Raw genomic sequence first — 24,687 nt, 5'->3', positions numbered from 1 at the left:
GTTTGTATTTTAATGCTAATTCCACTTCCTAGTGAGGGGTTGGCTGCCTATTGAACATTCCGTTTTAATTAGTAAAATAAAGGAAAGCCTGTGACTGTGCTGGTCCAGGAAGGTGGAGAGCGCTGAGAGGTTTGAGGAGGTCAGAAGACAGAAGGTGAAGGGCGTGACAAGATGGAGGTTCCCAAGGACCAGCTAGATCCAGGTGATATTAATTGACATTAAATAGCTATGGACATTAAGGATTTTATAGGTCTGGTATCTCATACAGAAGGGCAGTTTGTATCTTTGTCTATTTGATGTAATCTTGTTGTGTAGAGGGCTTGTGGATTGAAAGTTGAACATATAAACCTGTATGAAAGCTATTGGGCTGTAGATTTGTATTCATGTGGGATTTTGGGGTAGAGAAATACCCCGGGACTGAGGCAGAAAAAATGTCATAGAAAACCACCAGGGAATGGAATTGCACAGACAATTTGGGCAGTGGTGGCAACTCAGACCGGGTGCCAGAGGTGCATGTGGCTCAGTATCAGAGTCAGGTCTGAGAATTGAGACCTCAGGGACTCATTTTTATTTTTTAATATTTATTGCAACAGATGCAGGTCTTTGTGATCCAGCTAGAAGGCAGACACACTATACACTTTTAATCCTTCTGGCTGGAATACAGTTAGAGCCTTAATACACACCTCTAAGGTAAAACTAGTTTGTAGAAGGAAGCATTCATGTTTGAAAGTGACATCTAATAGAGGACCAAAGTAACCAATCAGAGAACGATTTGACAGAATTAGTCAGAGATAGGATATGCCCATTTCTCACAGGAACCTCAAAGGAAAGAGAAGCTATTTAAGAGCATTGCAAGGAGAGAGAGAGAAAGAGAGTCATTCAGGTGGAGTCAGTGTGGTGAATGCAATGCAGTTTAGGGCATTCTTGAGTTTGTGCATTTCATTGATGGTCAGCAGAGGAAGTTGAAAGAAGAAAATAAGAAGAATACAGAGAATTAGAATAAATTGCCAGAGTTAGTTGGAGACCAAGCAGAGCAATTCAGTGAAAAGCTAAGAGAAGCCAGGTTGAATCTGTCATCTTAGAGAGGTGTTTGAGCCAGAACAACTGAGTTGAATCATCCAGAGTTCAGAAAAAAAGGGGGGGGGGATGAGCAGAAGTAAGCCTTCATGAAGTCAATTACATCAGGTTAATAAAAAGTTACTTTAAAGGCTTCATTGTTTTATTTTTAAAAACTCATTTTGTTTTTAATAACTCAGTGAGTTCAACTTATGATGCCTATACAGTAATAAATAGGTTTGGGCTGTCCATCTAAAATATTCCTGACCATCAACTAAAGGTAAAGTATACCAAATTTTGCTTTGGTATTTTTATTTGAAAACCTCTGGCTTCAAGCAACATAATCTCATGGATATATTAGTTTTAAAGTTTTGTCATATCTCCTTTGGTTTATTTTATTCTTCTCCAAACATTATCTTGTGCCCTAGTTTCTCTTGCCCCTCTCTACCTCCTTCCCCTTCTTCATCATTCTCTTTCTCCCTTCACACCATTTGTTTTCTACCATCTCCTCTTCCTTAATAGTCAACTTAACTCTACCTTCTTGAAGTCTACAGATCTCTCAACCCTTGTTAATCTAAAATTGGATAAGAAAGTAAACTAATGATATCAACTTCATTCTTCTTTATATTACATATTGTTAAGTGTTTCAAATCTATATTTTCACTAGATATTAACAAAATTGGTAGACCAGTGGTGATGGCTTATATTATATATACATAATGAAATAGAGCAGAAAATGAAGCTAAGAGAAATTAGATAATTTGCCTCAGATCGAAGAGCAGAAGAAGTAATTAGATTTGAAGCCTAATAAATTTATTTTGTCTAAGTTTTTCAATCATAAGACTGTGTTATTTAAATTATTGTTAATTTGTAGCTAGCCAGTCTTTTTTTCACAATGCAATTATTTTATTTGTTTTGTTCCTTTTTGAAAACTTTATGAATGCATTCAGTGTTGAGATTGTTTTTGCACACTGTCACCCTTTTTTTTTTAAAAATCTCCCTCACTCTTCTGCTGATGTCCTTCTTTCCACATAGTTCCACTCCTACTTTCATGTCTATTTTATTGTCCAGGACTTAGGAAAGTAGCCTCAGTTGCTGTACATTCACAATGGAAAAGGCCATGTTATACTCACAAGACAGCCTTTCACAGGACTCCTCTGTAAACTTCAGCTCTGATATGCTTTCTGTTCCCTTTATGCGATGCTCTCTGGGCTACAGATGTCTCATTTAAAGTTAGGCACCCGATTATTACTCACCCATGTAACTAGTTATGATTCTCTATATTAAGCTCAGCAAATTATAAACAAAAGCTTCATTACCATGTGGTAAGATTAGTACTAATCTGAAGGTACAGACAAAAATATTTAGAAGTTTGACATCATTTTCATTTAGCAAAATTTTGTAGTAAATTCCTCTGAAAAGTCTATGGCCTACACAGACATTGTAGACTTGTGACCAGATTTATAATACCAGGCATGAATTTCCTCCTGTACTACAATAATTTATTATTGTTTCTGGACAGTCAAACACAGAATTGATGAAGTGTAACTATAATTTAGAGCTTTTGTATATGATAGTAAATAAGGACTTTTAAAAAACTGTTTTACTCATGTAATTTCTTTAAGCCTGTAAAAAAAATCAGAACTGAGATAACACAAGATAGGAGATGTGTTTTGTATTTTGATTATCATGTTATTTTGAGAACAAAGTTTCTCTAAAATTTATAAAATATGTTCCCTTAACAAATTCAGTTTTTGAGGATTTCAATGTGCTTTAGAACATTTACTTATACAATTAAATTTACTTAAGCATAAGTTACATACTATAAAATCTATTTCAGAATTCTACCAGACTTTGAATGAGCATCTGCAACTAAAATTTTTTTAAATTATTGTGGAAAAATAAAACATAAGGAGCACTTCCAAATTCCTTCTATGAAGCCAGCATAATTCTAATATCAAAACCAGTTAAAAAGATAAGAGAAGAAAACTGCATGCCAATATTCTTGATAAATATAGATAAAATATTTTAAATATTTGCCAGCTGAAGACAAATGATTAAACAGTATCATACAACATAATCACATTGACATTATCTCAAATATTCATATAATAAGTGTACTAAATTATATAAATGGGTTTGAAAAAAAATCAAAATCTTTGGTCATCTTAATATGTGAAGGAAGAGCCTTTGAGCAACATAAGTGTGCTTTCATGATAAAAGTTCTAGATTAGGACCATGGGGAACATGCCTAAGCATTATGAAAACTATATATGATATATTCACAGTGATCATTATTCTAAATACATAAAAACTGAAAAAAATCCCATTGATAATCAGGATTAAGATATGTGTGTGCACTGCTGTTAATCATTTTCAATATAGCACTAGATCCACTAACCAGAGCAACATAGAAAGAGTAGAAAATGATACAAATAGGAAAATAAGATGAAATATTTCTATTCACTATCACTGCAGTGTTGAGTTAAAAACCTTTGATTTCTGATAGCAGAGCAACCTTTCATTCTGTAAATTAAAATTTACTGTGTGTTTGTTTGTATGCATGTGACTGTGTACTGTATTTCCTTGAGAATACCAAAACAAAATCTTATTTTATTTACAGAAAAAAAACACTAAAATTCAAAAGATGGCATAATGGAAAGATCACTTAATCTTATCATTATTTTAAATTCTTTAATCTTTTTTTTTTTTTTTTTTTTTTTTACAATCCAGACTTGCTCCCCTCCCTGACCACCCTTCAACTGTTCCAGATTCCATGTGTTCTTTCCTTCATGTCTCCAAGAGAATGTCTCCATACCTCCCACACCTCACAAGACCCCTCCACTCCCTGGAGCTCCAAGTCTCTCCAGGGTTAGGTGCATCTTCTCTCACTGAGGCCAGACCCAGCAGTCCTCTGCTGTATATGTGTGGGGGTCCTAACATCAGGTGGTGTATGCTGCCTGGTTGGTGGCTCAGTGTCTGAGAGACCCAGGGAGTCCAGGTTAGTAGAGACTGCTGGTCTTCCTATATGGCTGACCTCCTCCTCAGCTTCTTCTAGCTTTTCCCTAATTCAACCACAGGCGTCACCAACTTCTGTCCATTGGTTGGGTGTAAATATCTGCACCAGGTTCTTTCAGGGGCTTTCTGGGCCTTTTGGAGGGCAGTTATGCTAGGCCCCTGCTTGTTAGCACACCATAACATCAGTAGTAGTGCCGCCCTCCCACTCCCCCAAGCTGGATCCTAATTTGGGCCTGTTGTTGGACCTCTTTTAAATCAGGCTCTTCTTCATTTAGTTCTGCAGTTCATTCCAAGAAGAACAATACTGGTTCAGAATTTTTGACTGAAGTATGGCAACCCCATCCCTCACTTGATGCCCTGCCTTTCTACCGGAGGTGGGCACTTACAAGTTCCCTCTCCCCACTGTAGGGCATTTCATCTAAGGTCACTTTGAGTCCTGTTCATTTCCCAGGTCTCTGTTACATTCTGGACTCCCCCCCCCCCGGCCCCCACCTTCCAAAGTTGCCTCTTTCAATACTTTCTGCTGGCACTCAGAGCTTCAGTCCTGTTTAATAGATAATGAGTCAGTTTTAGAACAGGAAATGGCTCAGGGTAATCTTTGATAAATGTTTTCTTTAATTATAAGATAGAAAGTATCAACACAAAGCAAGTTACTGGAACTTAAATAGGGAGTTGATTCGTAGAAAAGTCTCATATAGTGATAAATTAAATCATGTAAAGCAGAATGGATTATTTACATTTCTTTACAGAAATAATATTCATGCAATTACATTGGAGTTCCTGACTCCAATTACATGGCAACTCAGCATAATCCTAGATTATTGCTATTAGCATCGAATCCTGTGTTATTTTTCTACCGCTTTCCTCAGAAATAAATTTTGTAAAAATTTTGCCTACCTGGTATCTTATCCTCAATACCAGTTCAGTTATAAGATGACACTTTTAACTTATTTTCTCCATTGTTACTCATTGTTTAAAAGCTAGAAGAAACATTCTTTTACTCCTATAATAATAGTAATTTCTGTTTTTATCACTACTTATTTTATTGAAAATGAATTAATTTTTACATATTAAGGTAAATAAATGAATAACAAGCAAATATTTTCTATGTTTTTAATGTTTTTTTGAAAAATTCAGAGACAATTTAAAAATCCTTCAATGTGAATTAAAGTTCTTCAAAAATACTATTTCCAATGTGACTCATTATGGTAGCTAGATCATTCTGAATTAATTTTCATTGTATATTTACACAGCAGGTAGTACAATATCAACTTAAAAAGCAGGGCCATTTCTATGACTTCACAGCTTTCACTGTGACTAGTTAGACAATGCTAGTTGAGCTGCTCATACTTTTGACTTAATTGTAATTTATGGCACCAGAAAATCTACATTAACACAGTGAGCTACTCCCAAGTGCTAAGGTCAGTTGTACATTTCATACTTCAGCTGCACAGAAAGAATTTTATTGCTTTTCATAGTCATGCTGCAATGAAAAAGGTTCTTTATGATGCCACAGACAATTAATTGAGGTATATTACCTAGAAATTTAAAAAGGTCATATGTGGAACATAATTGACACCTCATAACCTCTATCACTGATTACTAAAATGCAAATCAAATCTCCTTATTTTTCTGAGTAGCTCTATCCTTTAGATAGGAATTATATTTCTATTTGCTTTCATTCCTCAAACTTAAGTTTTTAATTCATACTTTCCAAGAATGTCAAATTTTAAATTGTCAACTTTAAAAAATTAAATGAATGCATTCATGTAAACTTATTTTGTATTGTGTTGTAATTATAATTACATAATTTATACATGGAATTTAAATCATAGTGGGAATTTATTTATTAGATGAATATGTCAAATTACTATGTTTATAGATACTCATGCACTGTAATAGGGAATACTGTAAGAACAGGTTGAAGAATGTGAGATATCCTTTTTCTTTCTGACATGCATGAAATAAAATCACCCCCAAGTATATACTGAGAGGTTAATCCGTGGTGACAACAAATGTTTTTTAGTGTAATCAGATCCCTTGAATAAAGTGAAAATATCAGATTAAATTCATTCTCAGCGTATGTCATTTTCAGGTGGAATGACATGGCTGTTTTACACATAGATGAAATGGTAACAAGGATTATGTGGGTGAATTCTGTCACACTGTGTTATCCGGGAAAGGCAGAAATTCTGATTTTGGTTTAATATCCTGAAGTTGCTTGTCTGGCCTGACACAGTCTTGAAAGACAGAGTGATATTTAATAGGTAACCTTCACATATACATAGAAATGATAGAGATAGGTAGATAGATAGACAGAACAAAAACTATTTTGCATTATGTATATTCGCTTTATTCTAGTATTCTGGGAGAAAAGACTGACAGGATTTCTTTCAACCACATCAATCCTTTTGCCTGTTCAGTTATACTCCTATTTTAACAAATGTAAAATCATTTACAGACTCGTTAAATGAAAACAGAAACAAAAACAAAATAATTCATTAGATCCAGAAGTTAGTGAAAATTTTGGATTTCTCAATTGAGTACCAATATTTTCTACTTTATGAACATGAATTTCTACTCGAAGCAGTGGTTTATGAACCTACTTTCACAACATAATTTGCACTGAATTTTTTTCATACATAGTCAAGCTTCAGTTTCAAAAATAATAAAACTTCCTACTACAGAAGTTCAGCCAAGTTCTACCTCCCAGCTCCATGCTTTCAGAAATAAAACCCAGACTCAAAATATATTTACAAATACCTTGGCCATATAGCTAGGCTTTCTCTGACTAGAACCATAACTTAAGGAAACCCCATTTATTTTAATCTACATTTTGCCACATGGATTTTGCCTCTGCTCAGGTACCATGATTTTATTTCCTCTTACCTTACCTGGGTAGATCTCCTGGACCTGGCTCAATCCCAGAATCCTTCCTGTGTCCTGAGTGTTCCACCTCTATTTCCTGCCCAACCCAAAGGCTATAGGCTTATTTTTTTTGTTTCTTTTTTTTTTTTTTTTTTTTTTTGTTTTAATTGACCGGTGATACATCCATACAATACACAAAATATTCTCTGTACATTCTGCCTTTTTTATTAATTTTATTCTTATATATGTACATGTTTCTGTCTTAATGTGTACATGGATCATGTATATAAGTGTCTGTAGAGGCCAGAGGATGGTATTGGATCTCCTGGAGCTGAAAATATAAGTAACTTTGAGACAACAATGTGAATATTTTATGTCTAGAAGACAACCAAACTCTTGTCTTCTAGAAAAGCAGTAGTAAGTCCTCTTATTGCTGAGTCAGCTTACCAGCAGCTTTTATCTTCTTTTTAAAGAAGCTCCCCAAATGTTGTATGTGCCCATGTAGCTTTGAGTGACTTAGACATAACACTTATGATTAAAAGCAAACAGATAGTGTATAAATTCCAGGTAAAAGATGACAAAGGTTCCTGGTGTATGGTAATGTTAATGATATAATGATATGGATGAATATTAGCAACATTCTAATATATTCTAATGTATTTTTGTGTAGCATAGGTCAACATATGACATGGAATAACAATTTCCTGCTCTATAGCCTTGAGAAAACTTCATATACTCTGATGCATGGAAGGTTTCAAATTCTCCTTTTAATAGAAACTCAATACTTCCACTCAAGTGTATATAGCTGAAAATCCTGTACAAGGTAACATATTTTGTATAAAATGTTAATATTAATAAAAGGAATGTTCCCTTTATCTGAAGACCTTGGCATTTTAAAGTCCATTGAATTTCTCAGTTACAAGAATATATTGTCATCCAAATATTCATATATAAGCCTTAGAAAAACACTTGAAATACAATGATGAAAGGTTTGGGATGAATAAAAGGTCACAATACTATTTCAGGAAATATTTGATTTGAAGACCTTCTGAAAGCACATAATGAGCTTTCTCATAAATGCAATGGATATTTGCAGTCATGGCATGACAGTGCTTCTACAGCAAGTAATTTTAATTACACTTGTAGACAGACTTCTTCTTTTCTATTTTCCATGTGTATATATGTATGTATGTATATATATATATACATATACACAGATATACATGTATATATATATATATATATATATATATATATATATATATATATATATATATATATATATGAATTTTGAGGAGTGGAAATTAAGATACTAATACTAATTAAATACTAATTCTTCTATACCATCTTTATAAGTTTGACAGTGACTGACTAAATTAGAAATGAAAACTAATATTTGTCTTAATGAATTTTCAGCTTCTCATTTGAATTTCTATAAGATGTGTGCAGATTTTTTTTTGAATCCCGAGTATAAAACTTAAGCCATGGCATATACAAAGCATGAGCTCTCTCACCACATTGCATATCCAGCTTATATGTCTAATTTTTATCCTAGTTATGGAATGCCACACTTTTTTAAATCAACTTCTGATGTTTAGCTTTATTTAAAGAGTATTTCAAATATATAACCTGATTTTTAAAAATTATTTATATTTTATTCCTTGAAACTACATTTTGTATTTCTGTATTATTGCTTCACCAAGAAATTGTGTACAGTTCTTTCTTCCTTCTTATGACATAAAAGTAAAATTTGGGTTAGACATTAATATAGCTCTCTAAATTTTAGATTATGTAATTTCCACGAATGTAAAACTTTTAAAGCTTGAGAGAAATGGCTCACCAGTTAAAAGCACTTGCTGATCTTGCAGGGGACCCGAATTCAGTTTCCTGTAGAGCCAGCCATCTATTGTCAGAAGCCATCAAGGAAAGGAAGGATAAGTCATGCAAGTGAGTTTCTTAGAGATGGCCCACCACCTTGCATAGCAACACTGGATGTACTGTGAATATGCAAGTTCTTTAGAGACTTCATCCTAGAATTGTTTCTTGCTAATGATCTACCTTTTCTGTTATGCTATATAGCCTAATGATTCCTGGGCATCAGATCACACTATTGGGTTCATTTCTTATAGAATTAATATGAAGATGTACAGCATATAGTAAATACTGTGTCAATGAACTTATAATTTCATAATTCCTGATAATTTTATAGAACTCCTAAATTGATACAAGTAATTTCAAGCCTCCTATATAATAAAATCTGCAGAGCTCTGTAAAATTCATATGTCATAGGCTAATTGCATGAGGAAAATAAAGCAGGTTTGGAACATATTTATGATCAGGGAAATCACTCCTAGGTTAGGAACAATGCCACTTTCTGGTAACTAAGAGTCATAAACTGGGAATGGGCAATTTAGGAATTTGCACCTGTAAGTGCAAGGAGATGAAATAAATGATGGACTAGACTATATATAAAGACTTCAAAATAACAATACATATAGATGATCTGTCTCTTGAAAAAAAAACATGCTAACTTATAACATAAAATTGTAGTTTTAAACTTTTTTGAAAATTATATTAACATTTTTATAGTGACCATATGCAGGCTAAATTAAGTTATAATTTTAATCTCATGGTAATTATGCTTGTATTTTTACCCTTTACAACAAGCTCAGTTTATGCCTAAAGTATTTCTTATTTAATAAGAAGTCATAAAATTAATTCATAGCAGTTCCCTCAGAATTGACCATCAGACTGGACAGCAACAAACACTTCTCCTAATATTCCCACACACTTCTAATATCCCCACACATATATGTGGGAAAAGCATATATGTGAAAAGCATATATATGAAAACACATATATATGAAAAATGTATATATAAATGAAAAATGTATATATATGTGGAAAACATGAAGACATATAAAACAAATAAATAGTCAAAAATCAGAAATGTTTGATTAGGTAGTGTGTTTCTTCTATTATTGTTATTTTTATTCTTCTTATGGTGGTTTGAATAGATATGGCCCCATGGACTCATATATTTGATATTTGAATGCTTGGCCAATGGAGAATGGCACTATTAGAAGGTGTGGCCTTTTGGGAGTAGGAATGGCATGTTGGAAGAAATTTTTCACTGTCAGGGTGGGCTTTCATGTCTCCTGTACTGAAGCTCTACCCAGTGTGAAACACATTCTCTTCCTTGCTGCATGAAAATCAAGATGTAGAATTCTCAACTCCTTCTCTAGCAGATGTCTACCTGGACACTGCCATGCGTTCTGCCATAATAATAATGGACTAAACCTCAGAAACTATAATTAAATATTATTCTTTATAAGACTGGTCATCAGAATGATATATCTTTACAGCAATGAAAACCCTAACCAAGACAACCCCCATTCCTAATCATTCCAAATGTGAATGTTCATTTAAATATGAAAAACACAACACTCACAATTCCCACGTCACATTTTACCAATGCTGGTCATTAACTATCAGTCTATGAGAAACAAAACCTCTAATGATACCTTGATTTCTGTGTGGTGTCCAATACCAGCAAACTTTAAGAATGCCCCACTGTTACCCTTTTATAGACACTGTCCACAACTTTTCATTTTATCAGAATTATCTTGGTACTTCTTTCTTCCTTCAGGACAATGGCATAATAGGAAACCAGTTTGATTAAGTATTGTCTATACAACAAACCAGTGAATAATAACCAGTTCTGTATAAATTCTCACAATAATATGATGCCATGTGGAAATCTAATTACACTTTCACAAGGGTTGTATATCAGATGCCCTATGTATGATCTATGTATGACCATTCACAAAAATAGTAAAGGTAAAATTAAGAAGTAGCAAGAAAGTAACTTCTTATTTTTTAGGTTACCAGAACATGAAAAAGTATTAGGGACAATGAGGATCTAAACTGAAACAATTGACAGCAACTGACCTGAGGAATATATTCCAAAGATGTTTGAGAGATATTATTTCTACATCATAGAGGTTATGTGATGGTGTATCATACTGAATACAAAACAGTATATACAGTACATATTTTACAGTGTTCTGAATTCACAAGTTTCAACATATTCCAGAACTACAAAGCTGAAAACCCCTAATATAGTGTCTGATGAGTAGAAAGGGGATGAGTGCTGCGAAGCATGCACTCATGGCCACATTGGCATTGGCCATCCATGTATCTGCTTCAACATGGAAAGAAAAATACATCATTAAGATGATAAACATTATATAAAGAGCCACAAAGCTGCTCATTAGGGTAAAAATTCTTTATGTGGCTTTCTTCTCAGGGAATTACCCAGTAGACAGAGATCTGTGGATATGGTTGACCCTCTGTTTATGTCTGAACAAGACAATACCATGGGTCCACTGGCCCACACCACACAGTTCTGTAATTTGTGCCTGTGAAACAACTGGAAACTAACTGGTGTCTGTGGAAACTACTAGAAATAGACTGACCCATAGAAAAGGTTTTGGTCAAAAACAGATCTTAGAGACTTTGAAGAAGACTTATCTGGGTTAAGATCACTGCTCTGGCATAGAATTCAACTTATTTTCAAGCTCTCACATCTGGCAGTTCACCACTGACTGTAATACCTCTGGCTACAGAGGCACATGCACTGAAGTGAATATACTCAGATAAAAACACAGATACATACACATAGTTAAAAATGTAGAAACTATAAAATATATTTTATTTGTTTATCTGAGTGGAAAGCAGTGGTTACTGGTTACTGGTTAGCATGAATTTAAGGTACAATGAAGATAATAGTCCTCCATGTCTATAACAAGATCTCAGGATCTGATAGTAAGTGACATTCCTTATAATGTAAGAAAATGGCATCCAGGCATTTGACTATGGAGGTCTTCTTCTTGGGCCAGACTGCACTGAAAATGTTGGGAAACTCAGCTGTGCTGTATTGTTTTATCACTGGTATCAGGGCAAGGCCACTAACCAAATTACCAAAAACCTGATGTTGACCAACATCATGGTTCTTCTCTGCAAAGGAATCCCTCAGTCAATGACTACATTTGGTCATACATATCTGTTAGATGACATTGCATATAAATTTTTCTTTAATTTTCATAGAATTACCAAGGGAGAATCCCTTTGTTCTACAACCCTGATGAGTGCTTTTCAGGTTATCACTATCAGCCCCAGTAATTCCAAGTGGGGAAAGCTCAAGGTTTGATCCCCAAAGTTCATTTCTCCTTTCTTGGCCCATTTTGGGTCCTGTGCCTACTTTTAAATAGCTTCATGATTATGATAGTGACTGACATGAGAGATAAAAGCAATCTTACTGAATTTTAACCATATATGTACTATTTAATAGTAAAGCATCCCAAACACTCTTATACCTAATATGCAATCTTATTGACCTCCTGCGATAGCACATATTTGGAACTCATGACACGGGCCAGTGGATCCATGGTATTGATCTTGCTCATACATGAGCAGAGGATCAAACATATCCACAGATCTCTGACTATTAAGTCATTCCCCGAGAAGAAAGCCACACACACACACACACACACACGAAATTTCTACCCCTATGAGCAACTTTGTGGCTCTTTATATAACATCTGTCATCTTTTTAAAGAATCTCAGATATTTTTATGTATTTACATTTCAAATGTCATCCCCTTCCACCCCTCTCCTGTCCCAATTTGCCCACCTCTTGCTTCCATGAAAATGCTCCCACTGCCAACCACCCACTCCCACCTCATTGTTGTGGCATTCCCCTACACTGGGAAAACAAACCTTCACAGGAACAAAGTTTTCTCCTCCTATTGATGCCAGACAATGCCATCCTCTGCTACATATGTGGCTGGACCCATAGGTCTCTCCATGTGTACTCCTTGATTGGTGTTTTAGTCCTTGGGAACTCTGGGGGGGGGGGGTTGGTTGGTTGATATTGTTGTTTTTCCCATGGGGTCGCAGACACTTTCTGTTCCTTCAGTCCTTTCTCTAACTCCTTCACTAGGGTCCCCATACTTAAGCTGATGGTTAGCTGCAAGCATCCTGTGTGCCTTGCTTATCTTCTCTATATCTCTGTATGTATTGTTTGTCTGCTATGTATGTGTCTGTGACTGTCTGTTGTATATCTCTGTATATATGCTGTGTATTTGTATGTGTCTGTCTGTCTGCCAAGTATCTGTATGTGACTGTCTGTTATGTGACTGTAATGTTTCTGTCTATAGCAAATGGTACTGTTTTCCCTTTTATTGAACAGCACAGAGAACATCACACAGGGGAAGAGATCAAAATATTTGTAAGAGGATGGGATCTAGAATGTTTTCAAATTTTGGTTAATATATATTATGGGAGCAACAATGAACATTGATGAGTTATAATCATGAGAGTAACATGTTGCATATTTTTGTTGGTATTTCTTCTATGCTACAGTTACTTGGCAAAAGCCAGATAGGTCTGTCTTGCTATAAGAGCGCTATTTGCCTCCTTCACTCTCTTTTCCCCTTCTCTCTCTAACACTTTTCTCTCCCTAATGCTTTCTCTACCTCTCCCCTTCCTCTGCCCCCCCCCACCATGTGTTCCTGGCCAGATTCTCCTCTTCTCATGTCTTCTCTCTATCTCTCTGCCTCTCTCTGTTTCTCTCTGTCTCTGTCTTTCTCTCTCTCTCTCTCTCTCTCTCTCTCTCTCTCTGCTTCTATCTTAACTCCTCTTCCCATTCCCTAAATAAACTCTATGCTTTAACTGTAGTATGGCTGGTACCTCAAGGGGAAGGGAAATCCTTAGCATAGGCATGCAAAGGCACCCCTCCCACCTCACGGTAACACACTCTATAAACATATACTGTTCTTTCATAAAACAGAACACCTTGAATATATGCCTAAGATAGATGTAGCTAGATATTTGTGGTATTTCCTTAGTTTTACCAGGACTCTTATTGTAGAAAAAAAAAAAAAGTTGGATTTTGTCAAATGCCTTTGATTGTTCTAATTATGTTATCATGTGTTTTTGTCTTTCAGTATGTTTATGTAGTAAATTCTATTTATTAATTTATATATGTTATACCATCCCAACATTTCAAGGATTGAATGAAAATAAGGACATGACCACTCCTAGGTATGGTTGAGGAAAACATTTATTGTACCTATGAGAGAGAGAGAATAGCAAGAGGCATCTGGACGGGTTGAGATTGAACATGATCAGTAGATTAGACTGGCCAGGAGAGGAACCAAGAAAATCAAGACAGGAGCCAAGCAAGGAGTCAGGATTATGTAGCAGATACTTTCTATATTGAGAGAACCACAGTTTGATATGTTAATAGTCACCTCAGACATTTGTTTTAAGTTTCCTTGAGACCTAACAGGAATGAAGGCAACTTCATCATGGTGAATGATCATTTGAATGTGTTCTTAGATTCAGTTTGTAACTATTTTAATAGAGAGAGTGTTGAACCATAAGAGATGTTATTTTATAAGTTCACACCTTAGGTATATAAATGAAATATAGTCTATGAAGTACATGTGCACACATGTAGACATTTCTGACTATGCAATATATAATTCAGTAATAATTTACATATATGTTAGGGCTCAAACCTGGGATGAATAGCTAAGTCAGGTGCCTATTGACATATCAAGCAGACACTATTCGTGAGTGTCTCTCAGCATCACTAGCACTTGTTGTGCAGACATCCTGGCTGGCATACCTTGTGTCCTACCCTAAACTTTTCAGGCCCTAACTGGCCTGAATTTTTTTTCTCCCAGCTTCTTTGATTTCTATGCCACCTAACCATTATTGACTGCTCTGATATTTATCTCTTGGTCTCTTGCCTTTTGTCCATTGTTTTGGTTCCCATTCTCCTTGCATCTTACCTTCTGGCTCTGCACCTCCACTTCACCCCAGCCCCCTTTCTTTACATACCTCCATTTATTATGTCAGCCAGGCTTACTGTGGACTCTCCTAGATATCTCTGTCTCTAACTACTGTCATTTATATCTATAATAAGAACCTCAACTCCATATGAACAGTCTTGTTCTTTTATTTTCTTTTTGCCTTCAATATACATATTGCTTATAGAACATTGACTTTCTTTTATATTTCAATAACTGTGAGAAGCTAAAATAGTTCACTATTCATTTTATGTATTATCTTTTTAACTGTTTTAATAAACTTAGTTACATAAAAGTATTATCATAAAACCACATAAGGTACTTTACACATAACTCTTATTTTCTTTTAACTTCGCCTTTATCTCTTCTTTATCCACATTAATCTATTAATTACATTTGTTCTCTTATAATTTGTTTGGTTTTATAGATATTTGATTTGATAAACATAAATGTAGAGCTCACAAATAAAAGAAAAATTAATTTTGTTTCTCTAATACCAATTTAATTAGTTGAACCTGATTATCTCCTGTGACACCAGTTTTTATGCAACTGATAACTTCATCTGGATTCTTCCAGAAAACTCTGCTGTTCTATATTAGTATATATACAGTATGAAAGCTGGTTTTTATGGAGGCAGATCTCAGATGAGATCACTGGTCAAGGACCAAGAAAAAGAGAGCATGCAAGAGGAATGAAGGGGGCAGGGGTCTGGGTCGACTGGAAGGGTCCTTTTATTAGACCAACAGCACAAACAAACCTGGAACATCTGGTGAAGGCAGGGATGACTACTTACACAGTTACTAGGACCCTGAAAACAGGACAGTGGAATTACATGTATATTAACAGGGTTAAGGTTAGGGGACTCAGGTTTGAAATCTGACAAATAGTATTGGTTTTAAGTTATACTGTAGAGTTACAGCAAGGGAAATAGTGTAGTCAGTATAAAATCCTACTATAATCATTAAAACAGAATAAGGGTTCCAAATATTTTGTCTCTTTTATTGAAATTTTGTTGTTGTTATCGGTGGTGGTGATAGTGGTATTTGCTGTTGGTGTTTGTATAAGGCCTAACTATTTATCACAGGTTTGTCTGAAACTCTTTATATTCTCTGTACTGGACTTGAACTTGGGATCTGCTTCTTATATACATTGACAATATGACTGGTCCATAGTAGAGTTTAAGGGGAGTTTTTTATTATAGATATGAGAAAAAGAGAACACCCAGAGTCATCTGTAAGAATCCATAGCAAGAGAGAGTAAGAAGTAGCCAGAGCAACACTCCCCACACTGGATCTATTCAGGAGACAAGCAGAGTAGAGTAAGTGAAAGAAGTAAAATATTCTCTACCCCCCACTTGTATAGAAACAATGGCCTAGTGGTCCACCCTGCCTTGACCTAAGGGACTTCCTTGAGTAAGAAATTCTCAGGAGAATCATAAAATGTGCTGACTGTTAGCCATCTGTCCCTCTAGAGAGTTCCAATTAGGGTCCTGACACATATGCTCACTAACCAATAGGTTTAAAGTTCAGTATGCTTAGCCAATCAATTTAAATTCTAACTTTGCTAATGTAGTGCACCCCAGTGCACTGGACAAATAAACCTCTTGCTTTTGCATCAATTCCTAATCTCTCATCTCATTCATGGGAGCCTCAAATAGTTAAAACTCAACTTGGGTCTTACTTAGGAACTAGAGCTAGAGTGAGCAAAGCAGACAAAGGGAACATATTTAAAATTGTGGTTGTAAGGACAATAAATAGTTGGGGAAAGAGAAGTCTATGACCTTCCATTTTTTGGTTAGTGAACACCTGAGAAAATCTACAGGTACTTGTAATACTGAGACAACCTAGAGGCCAGTTTGACCTTTGGTATGCTAATAAGCATAACAGATAGCCTTTTGTTCTCTTTGATAAGGGAGACTCTCTTCAGTAAAGGGGAACTGGATTTACAAGTTCCTGAGGAATGCTGGGTTTTAACTAGCTGCCAGAAATCTACCTAGAGTCCAGGACTATCTTTTGGAGTTTGGGAAAATAGAGTTGCTTTTAGACCTGGTGCCTTACTTCAGTCTACTGAGAGCTAGAAATAAATGTCTTCAGTTTACTGTCAATTTGAATTTTCACTGTAGTATAGAGATTTTCCCAATTGTTAACAAAACAGTGAAAACTGGAAGGTTGCCTTGGGAGGCAGTTTTGTGAGTCAAGATATAACTAGCTACACATATTCTCCTTATAAAGAATAGAAATGGTAATTGGTCTTTTGCTTTTTTTGAAGACAGATAATTTAACAGAAAAGCCAAAAACATAATTGTATATAGACAAATCTGTTCTTTGTGGAAATATAAAACTTCCATGAATTTCTACAAAGTGATATTTGGGGCAATTTTGGCAATTCCTCAGGCTCTGTCTCTGTTACATAACATGTAAGAATGGTAAAAGAAATTCTGAGACCAGTCAGGAGATATGGTACAATCAGAAAGCTCAATGTAGTGCTTAGAATAACATGCTCACTTTATAAGTGGTGAACATTTTATTTATAACTCATCAAGTGTAACTGCAACTGTAACCTCTAAAACCATTTTTATTCAAAGTATGCTAGGCAGACCTACATTTGAAGCCTGGACTTTATAAAAGATGAGTTTTTGTCTTTGGCATAGAAATACTATGACTTTTCAAGATTCATACATGACTCATGTGCATAATAAATATTGAAAAGTGTAAGCCTAAATAAATTTAATTTCCACATAGATTTCATTTATGCACATGCAAATTTTAACTCTATTTACTATTTGTACTTTACTTATTCTTTCCTCACAAATGAAAGAGAAAATTGAACTTATAGTATTAATAAAAAAGAAAAATGTACTTTGGGGAAGAAAGTTTCACCAGGTCTTTTAAGAAATTTTGACAAATGAAATGAAATTTGATACAAACTGAAGAAACTGAGTAAATTCAGTAACTATTTTAAAAGGGAGAATCAATACTGTTAGCATCCCTTCTAGGCTCCTCCCCATGTTGCCAGATATGCCTGACTCACTACAAGAGGCTGCTTGCCCCCTATTCACTCTGTTACTCTGTTCTTTCTTGCCCTCTTTCCCCTCTGTCACTTCTTTTCCCTTCCCCCCCTTCTCTCTCCAAGTGTTTATTGTCAGCCTCTATAATCCTCTATTCCTCTACTCATCTTCTCTCACTCCGCCCCCTACCCCGGCCTTTCTGTCTCTACTACCCCCTCAAATCCCGTCTCCATTCTCAAAATAAACTCTATTTTATACTGTACTTTTCATATTGTTGGTACCTCATGGGGATGGGATGACTCAGAATGGGCCCACAGAGGCACCCAGTTTCCCAGCACTATACTGTGTACCTCTACCAAACACATCCTGGGTTTAATTTTATTTTTCATAAAACACAATAAATATGCTTATTAAGGAATTTGAGGAGGGAGGTTAAAGAATTTAGTATAAATATTTTCAATAGTACATTGATTAATTAAGTATTTTATCTCATTCTTCTTAACTGGACTTTGAATTAAAAAAGATAGATTATTATTACTTGCTTAAGTAACTCATAGAAAAAGTATTACCTACCCATACTCCAAGACTTTTTTTTAACAACCTTATTTTAAAAAAGAAAGATAAATGTACACATTTTAACCATTTATGCATAAAAGTATATGAATACATTTTTGTCAGTATTTGATTTTGTTAAAGGTTTGATAGTATGCATTAAAATCTTACAAGTTACAATAAGCATAAAGTACATGGAAAATAAGATGTAACCTGGAAATAGTCAGTTATTTTGGTGTGTAAAGATTAAGCATAATGGTTTTTCATTTTCTTTTCTTTTCTTTTTTTCTTTTTCTTTTTTTTTTTTTTTTTTGGCCTTTGTTTTTTCTTGAACTTCATATAGCATGTGTGTTCTTTCTGGGGTATTCAGAGCTTTCTGGAGTTAGTATCCAATTATCAGTGACTGCATATTATGTCTGTTCTTTTGTTACTGGGTTATCTCACTCAGGATGATATTCTCTAGATGCATCCATTTTCTTAAGAATTTCATAAAGTCATTGTTTCTGATAGCTGAGTAGTACTCCACTGTGTAAATAAACCACAATTTTTGTATCCATTCACATACTGAAGGACATCTGGGTATTATCCACCTTATGGCTATTATAAATAAGGCTGCTGAACAATGTGGTGCATGTGTCTTTGTTGTATGTTGGAGCTTCTCTGCGGAATATGCCCAGAAGTGGAATAACTGGTTCTTCAGGTAGTACTATGTCCAATTTTCTGAGGAATCGCCAGACTGATTTCCAGAGTAGTTCTACCAGTTTACAACCCCATCAAGAGTGGAGAAATGTTCCTCTTTCTCCGTATCCTTGCCAGCATCTGATATCATCTGAAATTTTGGTTGTAACCATTCTGATTGGTGTGAGGAATCTCAGGGTTGTTTTCATTTTCATTTCCCTGATGGCTAATGATGTCGAGCACTTCCTTAGATGCTTCTCAGCCATTCAAAATTCCTCAATTGAGAACTTTTTGTTTAGCTCTGTACGCCATTTTTAATAGGGTTTTTGATTCTATGGTGTCTAACTTCTTGAGTTCTTTGTATACCTTGGATATTAGGCCTCTATCAGATGTGGGGTTGGTAAAGATATTTTTCCATTCTGTTGGCTGCAGTTTTGTTTTCTTGACAGTGTCCTTAGCCATACAGAGACTTTGCAATCTCATTAAATCCCATTTGTCGATGTTTGACCTTAAAGCATGAGCCATTGGTGTTCAGGAAATGTTCTCCTGTGTCTATGTGTTTTAAGGTTTTCCCTAATTTATCTTCTAATAATTTCAGTGTACTTGGTTTAATGTGGAGATCTTTGATTCACTTGAAGTTGAGCTTTGTACAAGGAGATAAGAAAGGGTCTATTTTCATTCTTCTGCATGCTGAGTGCCAGTTGGACCAACACCATTTTTTGAAGGGGCTGTCCATTTTCCATTGAATGTTTACAGCTCCTTTGTCAAAAACCATGTATGTGAAGGCTCCTTTCTGGATCTTAAATTCTATTCCACTGATCCACATGCCTATCTCTGTACCAGTACCATGCAGTTTTTAAAACAATTGCCTTGTAATATAGCTTGAGGTCAGGGATAGTGATTCCTGCAGATGTTTTCTTGTTGTTCAGGAAAAATTTCACTATTCAAGATCTTTTGTTATTCCAGATGAAATTGCAAATTGCTCTTTCCAACTTCATGGAGAATTCGGTTGGAATTTTGATGGGGATTGCACGGAATCTTTAGATTGCTTTTGGTAAGATGGCCATTTTTACAATGTTGATTCTTGAATCCATGAATGGTTCTTTTTGTTTCTGTTTGGTCAATTTCTGCTCTGAGTTTGATTATTTCTTTCTGTCTACTCTTCTTGGGTTTAACTGCTTCCTTTTGTTCTAGAGCTTTCAACTGTGCTGTCAAGTGGCTAGTGTATGCTCTCTCCAGTTTCTTTTTGGAAGCACGCAAAGCTTTGAGTTTTCCTCTCAGTACTGCTTTCATTGCATCCCATAGGTTTGGTAATGTTGTGTTTTCGTTTTCATTAAATTCTTGAAAATCCTTAATTTCTTTCTTTGTTTCTTATTTGACCATGCTATAGTTTAATAATGCATTGTTAAGTTTCCACGTGTATATGGGCTCTTTGTTGTCTTTGTTGTTATTAAAGACAAGCCTTAGACCATGATGATCTGATAGAATGCATGGGAGTATTTCAATCTTCTTATATCTATTTAGGCTTTAACAAGAATTTTGTCAAATGCTTTCTCAGCATCTAGAAAGATAATCACATGTTTTTTTTTTTTTTTTTTCTTTGAGTTTTTTCACACTGATGGATTTCCATATATTTAACCATACTTGCATCCTTGGAATGAAGCCTACTTGCTCATGGTGAATAATCATTTTGATGTGTTCTTGAATTTTGTTTGCAAGAATTTTATTGAGTATTTTTGCATCAATATGCATGAGAAAAATTGGTATGAATTTCTTTTTGTAGGAATGAGCATAATTGTGTCTTCAAAGAATGAGTTGGGTAGTATTCCCTCTGTTTCTATTTTGTAGCAAAGTTTGAAGAGTATTGGAATTAGGTCTTCTATGAAAGTCCAATAGAATTTTTCATTAAACCCATTAGGTCCAGGGCTTTTTTAGTTGGGAGGCTTTTGATGACTGCTTCTATTTCTTTAGGGGTTATAGAACTTTTTAGATGATTTATCTAAACCTGATTGAACTTTGGTACCTGGTATCTGTCTAGAAATTTTACCATTTCCTCTATATTTTCCAGTATTATTAAGTATAGGCTTTTGTAGTAGGATCTGATGATATCTTGAATTTCCTCAGTTTCTGTTGTTATTTCTCTGCTTTCATTTCTAATTTTGTTAATTTGGATGCTCTCGTTGTGCCCTCTAGTTACTCTCCATAAGAGTTTATAGATATATTTACACAATGGAGTACTACTCAGCTATCAGAAACAATGACTTTATGAAATTCTTAAGAAAATGGCTGCATCTAGAGAATATATCCTGAGTGAGATAACCCAGTCACAAAAGAACAGACATAATATGCCATCACTGATAATTGGATACTAACCCCAGAAAGCTCTGAACACCCCAGAAACAACTCACAGACTGTATGAAGTTCAAGAAAAAAAAAAGAAAAACCATTATGCTTAATCTTTATACACCAAGAAAACTTTGACTATTTCCAGGTTACTTCTTGTTTCACATGTTCTTTATGCTCATTGTAACTAGTAAGATCTTAATGCACACTATCAAACCTTTAAAAAAAAACCCAAGTACTGACAAAAATGTATTTGTATGCTTTTATGCAAAAATACTTAAAATCTGTACATTTATCTTTCTTTTTTAAAACAAAGTTGTTTATTTAAAAAATAAAGAAGCACTCAAATAGCACCAAGTTAAAAAATAAAGTTGTAAGGAAAAAAAAAAGAGTTTATAGATCTTGTTGATTTTCTCAAAGCACCAGCTCTTTTGTTGATTCTTTGTATAGTTCTTTCTGTTTCTACTTAGTTATTTCTGCTCTGTGATTGATTATATCCTGCCGTCTACACCTCTTGTGTGTATCTGCTTCTTTTTGTTCTAGAAAGTTCAGTTGTGTTGTCAACTGTTAGTATATGCTCACTCCAATTTCTTTTTTGGAGATACACAAATCTATGAGTTTTCCTCTTAGTACTGCTTTCATTGTATCCCATAAGTTTGGTTATGTTGTGCCTTAATTTTCATTAAATTCTAAAAAATGCTTAATTTCTTACTTTCTTTCTTCTTTGACCATTTTATTGTTGAATAATAAATAGAGCATTGTTCAGGGTCCATGTGTATGTGGGTTTTTTTGTCATTTTTGTTGTCATCAAAGATCATCCTTAGTCTATAGTGATCTGATAGGATTCATGGGAGTATTTTTGATCTTGTATCTTTTGAGGGCTGCTTTGTGACTGACTATATAGTCAGTTTTCGAGAAGGTGATGTAAGTTGCTGAGAAGAAGGTATATCTTTTGTTTGGGGATGAAAAGTTCTATAGATGTCTGTTAAATCTAATTGGTTTATAACCTCTTCTAGTTTTGCTGTGTCTCTGTTCAATTTCTGCTTCCATAATGTGTCCATTGATGAGAGTGTCGTGTTGAAGTTTCCTACTATTATTGTGTGTGGTATAGTATATGTGTTGTACTTTATAGTAAGGTTTCTTTTATGTTTGTGGGTACCCTTGTATATGGAGCATAGATGTTCAGAATTGAGAATTTGTCTTGATTGGTTTTTCCTGTTATGAGTAAAAAAGTGTTTTTCCTTATCTTTTTTGTTAGTTTAAGTTTTGTTTGAAATATCTTTTTTTTTTCCTTTCTTTCTTTCTTTCCTTTTTTTTTTTTTTTTTTTTTTTTTTTTGATATTAGGATGGCTACTTCTTTGGACCATTTTCGTGGATGTTTTTTTCCCCAGCCTTTTACTCTGAGGTAGTGTCTGTCTTTGTCTCTGAGATGAGTTTCTTGTATGCGCATAATGCTGGATCCTGTTTATGTTTCCACTCTGATAGTCTATATCTTTTTATTGGGGAATTTAGTCTAGTGATATTAAGAGATATTAAGAAATAGTTATTGTTGTTTCCTGTTATTTTTGTTGTTAGGACTATAATTATGTTTGTGTTCTTTTATTCTTTTGGTTTGTAGCAAGATTCTTTTCTTGTTTTTCCTAGTGTGTAATTTTTTCCTTGTGTTATATTTTTCTATCTATTATCCTTTGTAGGGCTGGATTTATAGACAAATATTGTATAAATTTGTTTTTGTCCTGGAATATCTTGGTTTCTCCATCTATGGTGATTGAGAGTTTTGCTTGACACAGTAACCTAGGCTAATATTTGTGTTCTCTTAGGGTCTGATGTCTTTCCAGGATCTTCTAAGTTTCATAGGTCTCTGTTGAGATGTCTGTTGTAATTCTGATTTTTCTGCCTTTATATGGTACTTGCCCTTTTTCCCTTACAGCTTTTAGGATTTTTTTCTTTGTTTCAAATATTTTTTTCTTTGTTTCAAATATTTGGTGTTTTGTCTATTATGTGTCAGGAGTTTCTTTTCTGGTTCAATTTATTTGGGGTTCTGTAGGCTTCCTGTATGTTCATAGTCATCCTGTTCTTAAGGTTAGGGAAGTTTTAATTCTATGATTTTGTTGAAGATATTTATTGTGCCTTTTATTTCGGAGTCCTCCCTATCTTCTACCCCTATTATCCTTAGGTTTGTGTTCTGGATACCCTGGATGTTTTGGATTAGGATCTTTTTGATTTTTCATTTTCTCTGATTGTTTTGACAATGTTTGCTTTGTTGTCTTCGGCCCCAGTGATCCTCTCTTCCATCTTTTGTAGTCTGTTGGTGATGCTTGCATCTATGACTCCTGATACTCTTCTTAGGTTTTCTGTATTCAGGGTTGTCTTCTTTTCTGACTCTCTATTGTTTCTCTTCTCATTTTCAATTCCTTTACCTGGTTGTGTTTTCCTGTAGCACTTTGAATGATTTTGTGTTTTTTTTTTTAAATTGCTTTTATTTATTTACATGTGCTCTCCTAGTTTGCTTCTAATTGTTTAAGGGAGTTATTCATGCACTTCTTGAGGACCTCCATGATCATCATGAAGTATGATTTTAAGTCTAAATCATGTTTTTCTGGTGTGTTAGGAAATCCATTGCTTGCTAAGGTGGGAGAACTGGGCTCTGATGTTGCCAGGTTTTCTTGTTTTTCATTGCTTAGGTTCTTGCACTTTCCATCTTGTTATTGGTGATATTACATGATTTTGTTGTCTCTGACTGAAGCTTGTCTCTCCTGTGGGTCTGAGGGCCTGTGGGCTCAGGAGGGAGTTTATTCCTTGGTGTTTGTCTCTTTGTGGGCAAGCAGTGAGTTCTGATGAAGGTGACTTGGCTGTCTCCATGGTCTTGGGGGGGAGAGCACTTCTGAGGCTCTTGTGGTTATTAGCAGGCTGTGGGTAATCCCTAAGTCTAAGTGGTGGTCACCAGACTCTATCTCTCTGAAACATTTATATAAAATCAAATATTTATTTTAATTGTATTTTCTATATAATGTAAAGTTTTATTCTAAGTGCTTAAGGTTTTCAATAAAACATTTAATGCATTATTTATTTATTCTTATATAATATTTCCTGATATGCTCTTTGAAAACTTACTACATTGATAAACTTTAAGGATTTTACCACTTATGTCAAAGTAAATAACTAAAAATAAATCTGTTCATTCTTAACACAGGGATATTACTCGTTTACTTTACAAAAAACCTTCCCCCTATATTTGAGATTTTTAAATGAATGTTTAATTCCACTTGAATTTTTTTATTTATC

The 24,687-nt window shown here is 34.7% G+C and overlaps 1 pseudogene across 1 annotated transcript; it reads left to right on the top strand.

The window, feature by feature from the left end:
- Positions 1–11,798: 11,798 nt before the first annotated feature.
- On the top strand, positions 11,799–12,273 carry LOC308415526 (vomeronasal type-1 receptor 4-like; annotated as a pseudogene). Its single transcript has one exon. The product of its transcript is annotated as a vomeronasal type-1 receptor 4-like (transcript).
- The last annotated feature ends 12,414 nt before the right edge of the window (positions 12,274–24,687 follow it).

Source organism: Micromys minutus (assembly GCF_963924665.1).
Source record: "Micromys minutus genome assembly, chromosome: X".
NCBI lineage: Eukaryota > Metazoa > Chordata > Mammalia > Rodentia > Muridae > Micromys > Micromys minutus.
This window is presented reverse-complemented; position numbering and strand designations above follow the sequence as displayed.